Source organism: Myotis davidii, unplaced genomic scaffold (genome assembly GCF_000327345.1).
Source record: "Myotis davidii unplaced genomic scaffold, ASM32734v1 scaffold809, whole genome shotgun sequence".
NCBI classification, from domain to species: domain Eukaryota; kingdom Metazoa; phylum Chordata; class Mammalia; order Chiroptera; family Vespertilionidae; genus Myotis; species Myotis davidii.
In genome coordinates, this window is record NW_006300017.1 from 572,379 (window position 1) to 584,028 (window position 11,650).

At 42.6% G+C, this 11,650-nt stretch overlaps 1 protein-coding gene across 1 annotated transcript in view; it reads right to left on the minus strand.

Moving 5' to 3' along the window:
- Positions 1–11,650, minus strand: part of OPCML (opioid binding protein/cell adhesion molecule-like) — a 461,714-nt gene that overhangs the window by 258,929 nt on the left and 191,135 nt on the right. The gene's annotated exons all lie outside the window — the stretch shown is intronic.

An 11,650-nucleotide genomic window follows, 5' to 3' on the forward strand; every position in this document is an offset into this window, starting at 1 on the left:
GGCGGGGGGCGGGGGGGGACTGTTACTGGATATCTGGTATCCACTAGCATTCTGCTAGGCACAGGATCTCATACAACATATGTGTACATGAATATCTCAGATAATTTCTCCTTAGTCACCACACACTGATGAGAACAAAAACAGGGCACACCAATGAGGACTTCTTCTGTAGCTATTATTATTACATTTTCACATTATTCCGTCATATAGCTGAGAAATGGCTCAAAGGTAGATTGATTCAACCAACATGCAGAATTATTTGACAAACTGAGATCAAGTGCCTGAATACAACCATCTGTAGCATGCTTTATAGGTCTTTTCCTTGCACATGTTATAAATGTGTATGTATTTTTCAGTTCTGATTACGTGCAAGCATATTGTATACCAATTGATGGCTCAGATTGTGCTCAGTTCCAGGTAACACTTTCAAAGAGAAATATTAATAAATATTCATCTTTCTAGAAATCATGCTACAGAAGGATTCACACACAAAAAAACTGGAGATGTTGAGCCTGAACTTCAACTTGAGGCAGCTATAACAGGTCTTCACACAGAAGTAGGGCTGTCATGTGGAAGACAAAGAAGACTTCTTCAGAAGGAATAAGCAGAGCCAATAGGTAGAATTTCCAGGATGATAAAAATTGCAAACTTATATTTAGCCAAAATTTAACTATTGAAATGTGCCATGATGGAACGTGCCTCCTATTTTGAGTCATGATTATTTATAGCGTGCCCCTGTCACTGTGAATGTTAAAATGGGTGCTAAAGTAACATTTGTGCTGAATGGATAGACTGCAGAGCTTCTCCAGTTCCTTCTGACTCTTATGGTATATGACCTCCCATCCTCACAATCATAAGGCTAACAATTTCACTTAGGGAAATTAGCATATTTTCTTTTTTCCCAAGCACACCATCTTGCTTTCCTTTGCAGTCCCAACACCTTTGAATATAGTTGGGGTATCATATTTGCACAAGAAAATTAATAGTCAATAAGTACTTCCATATGTGCAGATCTTTCTATGTAGGGTATAATTTGGGATGCTAAAATAATCATTGTTATTTTCTTCTGCTGAACTGTGATCGAAGGACATTGCTAACTACAGACCTGGAAATCAGGCACAGAGGTAACAGAGCTAAAATCACCTGGATCCCTCTTATTCATTGCTGTCATTGGGATACAAGTAATTTTCCAGACTCCATTAATAGAAAAGGTCAGAGAAAACAGATATATATTTTGCTCCTCAGGAAACATTGAAAGCTCCATTAATAGAAAGATGGAATGAAACTACAAAATTTTCTCAGCGAGTTAGAATAAAGCAGCTCCAGCTAGCTCTAAAAATTAGACACAACAGTACTCTCTTTTCTTTGCACATACAATACAATAACCCATATCACACGATATAAAAAAGTTAAAAGACAACACTTCAACACACATATCTTTTTCCTGAATGATCATTTCATACTGAGCATATTTAAATGAATAGCCATCTATCCCTTGACTCAAGTTTCTTACTTTTAGCCATATGGGTCATATAGTTTTACTTTCCCTCAAATAAAAAGGTATTAAAAAACATAAAGGGCACCTCACCAGTTGCCACTTCCTTGCTCTGGAACTTTCTGGCAAGCTGTGCTTTAACCTCTTGCAGTGATATTCGCCAATACTGCATGGCTGATAACCAGGAGTCTCCACCTGCATTTGCAGAGCACCTTTCCCTATGTGATGGAAATAGGTCAGCATCCAGTGTGGTTTGTGATAAAAGGTGAAGCCTTTAAATCATGCATTCGTTTTTATGTTTTTTCTAAACATTTTATTTTGCAATAAATTTAGATCTATAGAAGTGTTGCAAAGATAATATAGAGAGCTCTTGTAAACCCTTCACTTAACATCCTATGTACCCTTGGTACAAAAATCAAAAGTGAGACATTAACATTGGTACACGATATTAACTAAACTACAGATAGTATTCACCTTTCCCCAGTTTTTCCATGACATCTGGGACCACATTCCACACCCCACACTTCATGACCATGTCTTCTCAGGCCCTCAATCTTTGACAGTTCCTTGGTCTTTCCTCGTCTTTTCCTGACTTTGACTTTGGACAGTAATGGCTGGGTGTTTTCTAGAATGTCATTGAATTGGGGTTTGTCTGATATTTTTCTCATGATTGGATTGACTAAGGATACCAAAGAACTGGTGTTCCTTCTCACTGTATCATAATAAAGGGAATATGAAATCCACATGATATTACTTGTGATGTCAACTTTGGTCACTTGGTAAAGTGGTATCTGTCAGGTTCCTCCACTACAGAGTTGTAATTTGTTCCTCTCCATACCCTATTCATTCCACAAACACTTAAGCTAATAGCCGACTGTTGACCAGAAGTTTATTGATGACAAAAACAGTTTATGGACACATATTTTATGCGTTGTACATCTACATATAGTATTCTCACAATAAAGGGAGCGAAAGAAAATGTTACTAAGAAAAGCCATATGAAAGAGAAAATATGTTTATGGTATTTATTGAAAATAGCCACATTTCAGTGCACCCACCCAGTTCAAACCCATGTTGTTCAGGGTCAACTGTGCCTGGTCACAAGTGAAGAGACCCTCCCTTCTCTTTCCTACCCTCCCAGGCCCATGCCCCTCCCTTATAGTGACAACAGACACATACAGTAATGCTACACGTAATGAGCAGCTTACAGAAGGAATATTCTACCCGATATCAACAACAGTCCGCCTTCAATACACAAAACTGCTCTAGCCTTCACAATTGGCAGAGAGTAAAAAAGATAGAAGAACTATATTGCTTTTAATATATCTCACTTTTGCATTCCCTCTCTCTTAAAAGCTCTTGTCCCATAAGCTGGTGGGAGAGCTATTCCTGGAGAGGAGAGAAGGGTTGGGAGTAGGTACAGCAATGTCTCAGAAATAATGTGCCCTAGAAAGGAGATGGGAGGAGGTCCACCATTGATTTGGTAGAAGAGGATGGAAGGATGGATATAATGAATGGAACTGCGGGCTACTTGGGACTTCAGGCTGCTTTTCTCAAAACCCACAAATGTTCCACGGGTGCCCCCACCTACCCCCACATCCCTCCTCCCCAACAAGTGGTCAGGCCAGGATCCGCCTGTCTCCATGGGGAGAATGAAGGTCACCCCTTAATAAAGCTCTGTTTGGTGGAAGAGCTGTCATCCTGAAATTGCCTGTATTTATTTTAATAAAAGAAAGGTTTGGTTGCGGTAGTGTCTGACACTGGGCACCCTCTCTTCTCTGTTTCAGGCGGTACCGTCTAATACATATGTATTACTTCGAACGGAAAGTCCGGGGTCAAACTCCCATCCCAAGAACATGGGATTAGGAAGACGCTGTGCCAGCTGCCGCCCCAGCTCGGCGGCCACATGTCAATAAAACTCGGAGGTTCATCACATTTCATCCGCTGACAAGCGTGGCCTTGCAATTCGGCTCTGAGCTGCTCCCTCCCGCTCGGCGTGAAATCGGCCCACCGAAAAGCAATTTCAGCTCCTGCTTCTCTCAGGGTGTCCAGTTTTGATGTGGCGCCCTGGCACGGGGCAGCCTGGTGGTCAGGGAATGAGAGGGGAAATAGCATGCAGTGGGCCAGCAGAAAAAGTCAGAAAGTGATATGAAATCCTACTGGCCCGAATCAGCTTACGGCGCATCTCTCTTCATTATCACTGGAGCCGACAGCATCTCTCTCTAGCAGGGTAGCTTCTCTCTGCTCCCCAGGGCCTGCACACCCCAGCCTGCTCCCAGGTAAAGAGGCATGCACGCGTTCTCCTTTCTTTCCCACACTCCTGTTCCCTTTGTTTTCTCTCTGAAACAGAGAAAGAGCTGGGGCGTCCCTTTAAGCTTTCCAGAGCGCAGGCATTATTTCACTTTGAAAATGTAATGTCACCCAGAACAAGATGCTTTATCATAAAATTATAATGACACCGTGCGTCGTAATTTATCACGGGCTTTATTTGCCGATTCATTAATGAACCCATCCAAGATTCCGGGATGATGGCCTCTAATTCTCCAGGTGCAATACTTGGCGGTAATTACTCTAAATTACAATTACCTTTTCCCATTTCCAGGAAGGGCTTGGTAAGAAATCACCTCGTTTATCAATAAGGCACGTATCTTCACACCTTTTTAACCAATATGCAGTGAGAAACTCTAAGAACTTTACAAAATAAGCATGTTTTACCATTCTAAGTAGAAATGGCTTTCCTGGAACTTCAAGGGCAGCATTTTCTTTAAAAAAATACTTAAAGTTATAAAAACTATCTTAAATTATTATAGAAAAGCTTTGGCCGGTTTGGCTCAGTGGATAGAGCATCGACTTGCGAACTGAAGGGTCCCAGGTTTGATTCTGGTCAAGTGCACATGCCTGGATTACGGGCTTGGTCCCCAGTGGGGGGCATGTAGGAGGCAGCCAATCAGTGATTCTCTCTCATCATTGATGTTTCTATCTCTCTCTCCCTCTTCCTTCCTCTCTGAAATCAATACAAATATTTTAAAAAATATTATAGAAAACTTACAGCACAGAGGGAGACAATTGCCCCAAATCCCCTATCCTAGAGCATTGGGTGTATTCAAACCTCAGGCCTCAGACCCAAGATGGGCTCAGCCGGCAACTAGAGTTCATCAGAAAACTGGTTTCCATCTCATTTCTCTCAGCATTCAGGGAACAGCTGAATCCATAAGTGGCCAATATGAGCATCAGGCAAGGAAAGAAAGTTGTCCATGTGCCATTTGATTTATGTTCACCTGTGGGAAGCTGTGTGGCAACAGTGGTCAAAACATTCATGTCTGCTGACCCAGTAATTCCTCAGCAGGGAAGACCTTGGGCAAATAATCCTCTCTCCTATCCTCCTTATAGAAAAAAAAAACACACGAAAAAAAGAATCATTAGAGTTTTATATACTGCAATGGAAACAACCTAAGTGAAGAATAGTAGGAGGCTGGTTAGATTAACTTGGGTTCTATCCTCAGGACAGAACATTATGTAGATACTTCAAAATGTTCACAAAAACTAAGCATTGCATGTTAATTTTTAAGTTGTAGCACACAGGTTTAAATACATTACAATGCACTCTCTAACAATGCGATATGAGACTGAAAGAATATCCAACAAAATGCGATCTACCTCTCTCTAGCGGGTATGGCTAATGATGATTTCTCCTCTTTTTGTATGTTATTCTTTGCTCTTCTCTCTTGAAGACACTATTGCATATCTAATGAGGACAGTTCCAATTTTTTTTTTAAAACAACAACAACGAGTTAAAAGCATTGCAAAGCTTTCCTCCAGGTTGGGCACAGTGCAAACCACCGAGCAACACATCTCCCTGAAATAAGTCTCCACATTAATAATGTACCAGCCACACGAGCCGCTTTTCCCACTACAGACCTGGGAAGAAGTTTCAAAACCCCTTCTTTTCCTTCATCAGCCTCAAGGACAGGGAGAGGGAAGCCGCAGAAAGTCAGAGCTGGGGGCCTGCTCGCAATGCAAGTGACAGAATGAAAGCGTCAAAGTTAAAGTCACAATATCAGTTGATAAATCTTGACTTTGGGCTCTGAAGCTTGACAGGAAGCCTATAGTTGGGGATGTGGGGCTGGAGTGGAAACAGGCCCAGAGCACTGGCTTATCCAAGACTGTTTTAATGTTTTATTTGAGTAATGGGCCTTGCAAATGAGCACCCCTGCGGCTGGAAATACATATCTTTTCAAGGACACACCGGTTTTCAATTCGACAGGTTGATATGGGGAAAAATCCCCAAGGGGAGCTTTGATTTCTGTACTTTTCAGACGCAGTTATAGTTTATTCCAGCTGGGATGATGGGGGAGATAGCCCAGAGCTCTGAGGGTGATCTCAGGGCTTGGCGAGGAAATGGAGCAGAAAACAGCTCAGAGTGCAAAGGAAGGGAGGGAAGGGGGCTCCAGTCCAGCCACATCTAATGGGGACCATGCCATCTCCCTGCTCATGGGGAGGGAAGGGTGGAGGCCAGCAGCCACGGCAGCCTGGTCCCCAGGAGGAGCTGTACTCCCATGATTCCCCACTTGTATGGACCCCTTCCCTCCCTCTCTCCCAAGTTCACGTGGTTACAAAACAGTAAGACAGAACCTGGCTCACACTGGCTTTTCATAGAGGATAGTTCAATCTCCTCCCCACTCACTAATCTATTCAACCAACACACACTTACTGTGCACCTACTATGTGCCAAGCACCATACTCAATGCTGCAGAGATGCAGAGAAATAATACATATTTTTTTTTTTGCCCGTGGCTGTACACAAAGTGCCAGTAGGTCCAGGTGTCAAGAATACAGACTTTGGAAGTGGGGAGACTTGAATTTCATTCCCAGCTCTACCACTGCTGGCTCAGGGGGGGAAAAAATTCAATTTTTTAAAAATTGAAAATCATCCCCTACCCCACCCCCCATTTTCTCATCTATAAAAGTGGGACAATGAAATCTGTCCTATAATTTACTGGAAAGAATGGGGGTAAATATATATCAGGTGGATGATGAGACATGGTTGATGCTCCATGGAAGGCATTTTTTTTTTAATGACAAGCTTATCTGACTTCTTAAATTTATGTTTCTTAAAAGGCAACTCAGTGCCAATTAATTTTTAAATAGCGACCTGCTAGCGGATTCAGTGCACATGTAGCTTTTAATAGCACATCGCTCTGTAGGTGAAAGAAAGTGGGGTGCGGCTGCCTTCCAGGTAAGAAAACTGAGCCTAAAGTTTCTGAAGGCCTCGCTGCCTCCCGCACCTCCCTCAGGCGCAGGCAGATAGTGACAGAGCAGTAAGACCTTAAAATCACTGCAACCACACCCTTGACCCCATGTCAATGACCAGCAAACCCCAGAGTCTTGCAAGCCCTGTAGACTTAAAAGACCTGTGCTGAGGTGAGGATACTCCACACTAGAAGACGGAGGAGATAACATCAAACATCTGTCTACCTACCTACCTACCCATCATATACATCTGTGATATTTATCCATCTATGATAGCTATTTATCCTTCTATCTGTAATGGTCTTAATACCAACTTGAAAAGTCCCTGAAAACATCAGCTCTATGAATGGTTATATATGGATAAAAACTGTATCACAAAATTTTAATTTAAATAACTTCCCTAGGAAATCCAATTTAATAGAATTTCCTTACAAAATATGTACATTTTCTACTTGACATTGAATACCTAGTTTTCACAACACAGAGGTAGATGTAATTTCTATTTTTTTAAAGCCAGTATTCTGCAGTTTAATTCCATAACTTTAATTTTTCTGGTAGATCCAAAATTGAATGATCATTTCTTAAGTATCTAGTATAGGCTTGACATTGGGGATTTAAGGGGAGTCCCTTACATAAACACTTTAAAATGCCCCAAAGATATGAGATAAAAATAATTTTCTCCTATAAATATTTTTAAACTACCCTGATAGAAAATGGATAAATGACATGAAGAAACATAAGGATTATAGCCAGTCAATAGATCTATTGTTTGTTAATTTATTGATGGTAGCCATTCTGGTAGGTGTGAGGTGGTATCTCATTGTGGTTTTAATTTTCATTTCTTGATGATTAGTGATATTGAGTATTTTTTTCATGTCTGTTGTCCACCTGTATGTTCTCTGTGGAAAAGTCTATTTGGGTCCTTTGCCCAATTTTAATTGAATTGTTTGACTTCCTGGTGGTGAGTTGCATATCTTTATATATCTTGGAAATTAACCCCTCATCAAATGTAGCATCGGTGAATATGTTCCCTCAGACAATGGGTCCCCTTGTCATTTTGTTGATGGTTTCTGAGGCAGTGCAGAAACATTTCAGTTTGATGTAGTCCCAAGTGTTTATGTTTCCCTTGTTTCCCTTTGTATTTCCTTGGTGTCAGTTGTTACTTCTCCTCTTTCAATTCTGATTTTCTTTATTTGGACACTCTCTTCTTTTTTCTTTGTGAATCCGGTTAAAGGTTTGTCACTCTTATCCTTTCAAAGAAGCAGCTTTGGTTTCACTGATCTTTGGTATTGTTTTTAGTTTTGTTTTGTTTTTTACACGATTTATTTCTGCTCAGATCTTTATTATTTCCTTCCTTCTACTCGGTTTGAGCTTTGTTTGTTGTTGTTTTTCCCCGAACTCCTTTAAGTGAAAAGGATAAGAAGAAAAACATGTTTTAATGAAAAGAGAAAAGGAAAAAGAGGGGAAAAAAGAAAATAAATAAAAAAGGAGGAAAATAAATAGAGAGGAAGAAAGAAAAGGAAAGAATAAAAATAAAAAAAGCAGAATTTGCCTCAGCAGAGTGCAGTGCCTGTTGTGATCTCCCTTTGGACACGCTCTGTGGGAAGTGTGTTAGGTCCTGCTCTGATGTTGTCTGAAGCTGCCCATTTGATGTGTTGGTTCTGGGCCTCTTGGCAGGGACTCTGGTGCAGGCCGATGTCAGGTGCTGTCTGTGCCTGGCCCTGGGCAACCTGTTTGAAGCTACTAACGATCCAAAGTTTGTGGCTGTGGCTGTTGGGTTTGGCTGCACATGCGAAGGCCCAAGCTGTTCGCTAGGGCCAGCTTTTTACCAGGACCCGGTCAGAAGCAGGTCCGCAAATGGCCCAAAGCACTCTAGGGTCATCCTATGCTCATCTCCACCTGCTGGCTGCCTGCTGGTTTCAGTCACTGAGAGGGCCTCTGGCAGAATTGGAAGGGTAGGACAAGTGGATCTCTGTTGATAAAGAGTTCATAGTGATGGTCATAAAGTTGCTGGATGAAATCAGGAGAATGATGGAGGAACACAGTGAGAACTTCAACAAAGACCCGCCCTGGCATCAGCCGTTTGCACCTGCACAGCCTGTGGGTGGAAGCCCAGTTTCTGACACCTGAGGGGTGTGGGGAGCCATCAAAAAAGATTAGCATTTGCCTGATAGGTAGAGTCAGACTCCTTAGGGACAAGTCTGGGACAAGGGGCCTCTGGCCCCTGGAACCCCCAAAAGTTTTCATCCTATCAAATGTGTAAAAATATTTTTTATTGATTTTGGAGAGGAAAGAATGGGGAGAGAGAGATAGAAACATCAATGATGAGAATCATTGATCAGCTGCCTCCTGAATGCCCCCTACTAGGGATTGAGCCACAACCCAGGCATGTGCCCTGACCTGGAATCGAACTGTGACCTCTGGGTTCATAGGTTAGCACTCAAACACTGAGCCACACCGGCCAGGCTCATCTTATCAACTTTTTAAGTGGCTTATCTCTGGGTGCTGAAATTATTTAACATTTTTGTTTTATTCTTCATACTTTCTATATTTTCTAAATTGTCTAAAATTAGCATGTATCACATTATATTTTTAAAAAGTTAAAATTATATAAGTCCTCCTTAATCCAAACAAATTAACAGACTCAGAAAATATATAGAAATCTGGGAATGTAACTATTTAAAAGCTATAGCTCCATAAGTTGGATTCTTTGCCATCCGGGAAACAAAGGTTGAATTGTGGAAGTTTGGGAGATACTAAAAACCGAAGTGCCTGAGCTGTGGTGTGAGGAGCAAGGGAGGGGGCTGTTGGCTGAGAATCTTTCATGGTCAAGTTTACAAAGAGCAGGGGATGGCCTGCAGTCAACAACAGAGCCTCATCACACAGCCCTCTTGCCTTAGGAATTGCATGGAGGAGGAAAAGCTCCCTTCTCGTACCTTCCACCAGGTGGAGTGATAGTAAATTTCAGCCTCCAGCCTAACCCATGAGGCAAAGAAAGGGGACAAGGCAATCATTTCAAGTTCACAGACTGACCAGTGTTTGAGGGCTTAAGGACTCCACTATCATTTGGTGACACCGATTTGACCTGCCGCCTCTCTAGTGCCTGAGTGTAGCTTGATGCTGAATCTCTCTCTCAAAATTAGCTTTTCCTTTGCTTCAAGGACAAGAGTGTGTTAATTATCATTTCTTGTGCTGGAGGTGGGTTCAAGTCAATGATATCTGAAGTTTATAAAATTTGGGGAACTTTTGTAAGAAAATAAAGTGGGAGATTTTGAGTCATCAATTAAGTATGAAATGAGCATGGGGAATGATAAAATAAATCACAACACGTCATGCATTTTAGAACATCGTAAGGTGTGTTCCTATTGTACATGTTGTATCCCTATGTATATTCCCAGCAGGAGAAGCAATTCCATTCTGGCTAGGCATCCATGAGAACGGAATCCTCCCCTTGTGAACGTGCACTCAGGAAGGCTGGGTGAGTTCCCACAGATTGGGTTGTTTCTCCTTCACCACCACCTTCCCAGTGCGTTTCAGCAAGAGGCACTGGATGACGGGGTTACATCTGGATGAGGCCTGCACCTTTGGGCTGTGATGATGGGTGAGCCCCACCAGGAACACTCTTGAGGGTCATCCCATCACAGGACAGCGATGACATCACTGTGTGTGGGAGGATGTAGGGACCAGGTAAGCACCTGCTAATTAAACTAAGCTCCATCTTTCTCACTCCACTCCCCCCGAACTGAAGCCCTCTGACCCGCTCCGACCAGAAGAGGGGCAGTGTGAGGGGCTCTGTCTGAAGCACAGAGAGAGGTGCCATGGAGAGCCAGGGCCGTCTCCACTCTGAAAGGGCAGGGGCATGCACTGTGGGAGGGACGGGCTTCCTCTAGGCAGAGAACCCCAAATTAGCTGGGCTGAGGGTCAGTGACGGACCAGCTTGGGGCCATGGGCATGATGCTCTGGAGAGTTCTGGCAGACACTCCATTATGCATATTATCTGGGAAGAGGGAGCAGCATTCTTCTACTGCCTTTTGGGCAAGACAGAGAAATAGGTCATATTCTGTGTGTAGTGAGGGCTTCTGTTTGTTTGTTTTTGTTTAGTGTTGGGAGAGGGGATATTAAAAAACATTTTCCAGCCTGAGTTTGGAATTAATTGAGAGATTGACAGAAGGGCCAGAGATAAATGTGTCAGCTGAATTCCTAATGTAAGAGGAGGCAGTTTGGCTGTAACTACAAGGGATCTTTCCCCCACTTTACCCCAGATTTCTCTCTCTCTCTCTCTATCTTTCTCTCTCTCTCTCTCTCTCTCTCTCTCTCTCTCTCACACACACACACACACACACACACACACACACACACATACACGCGCACGCACGCGCGTCATGCTTAATTTATGACGTAATTTATATATACATAAAATGCAGCTGTAGGCAGGCCTCTTGTGACACAGCAGAGAGCAGACCACCAAGTTGGTGCACTGTGGCCAGAAGTAGTTGATTTTCACTCAGAAAGATTCCTTCTCATAAACGCACCCAAGAGATAAATATGTCTATTTCCAATGGAGAGAAGTAAGAAAGGGAGAGTGAAGGCAAGGAGTACTATGCCCCAAGAAATCCTTCTATATTGAAATAAAAAGCCAGAAAAATTGGTGTCTTTTAACAAAAGCTACAAGGAGATGCTCATCAGGTTTTACCAGATGAGACAGAAGAGGCAGGGTTGGGGTTCCTCCAACAGCTATGAAAATGAGCCCCATCTCCCAGTGCGAGTGAGGGTCTGGGCTTGTCTGTTCTCCCACATGGAGTTCTAAGGAGACATGGGTGAGTTCACACAGACCTCTGATGTGGGGGTGGTTGGAAGGGGCTGCAATTGAGTATGCATCCACCAAGAAGCAGGCAGAGCAGTGTC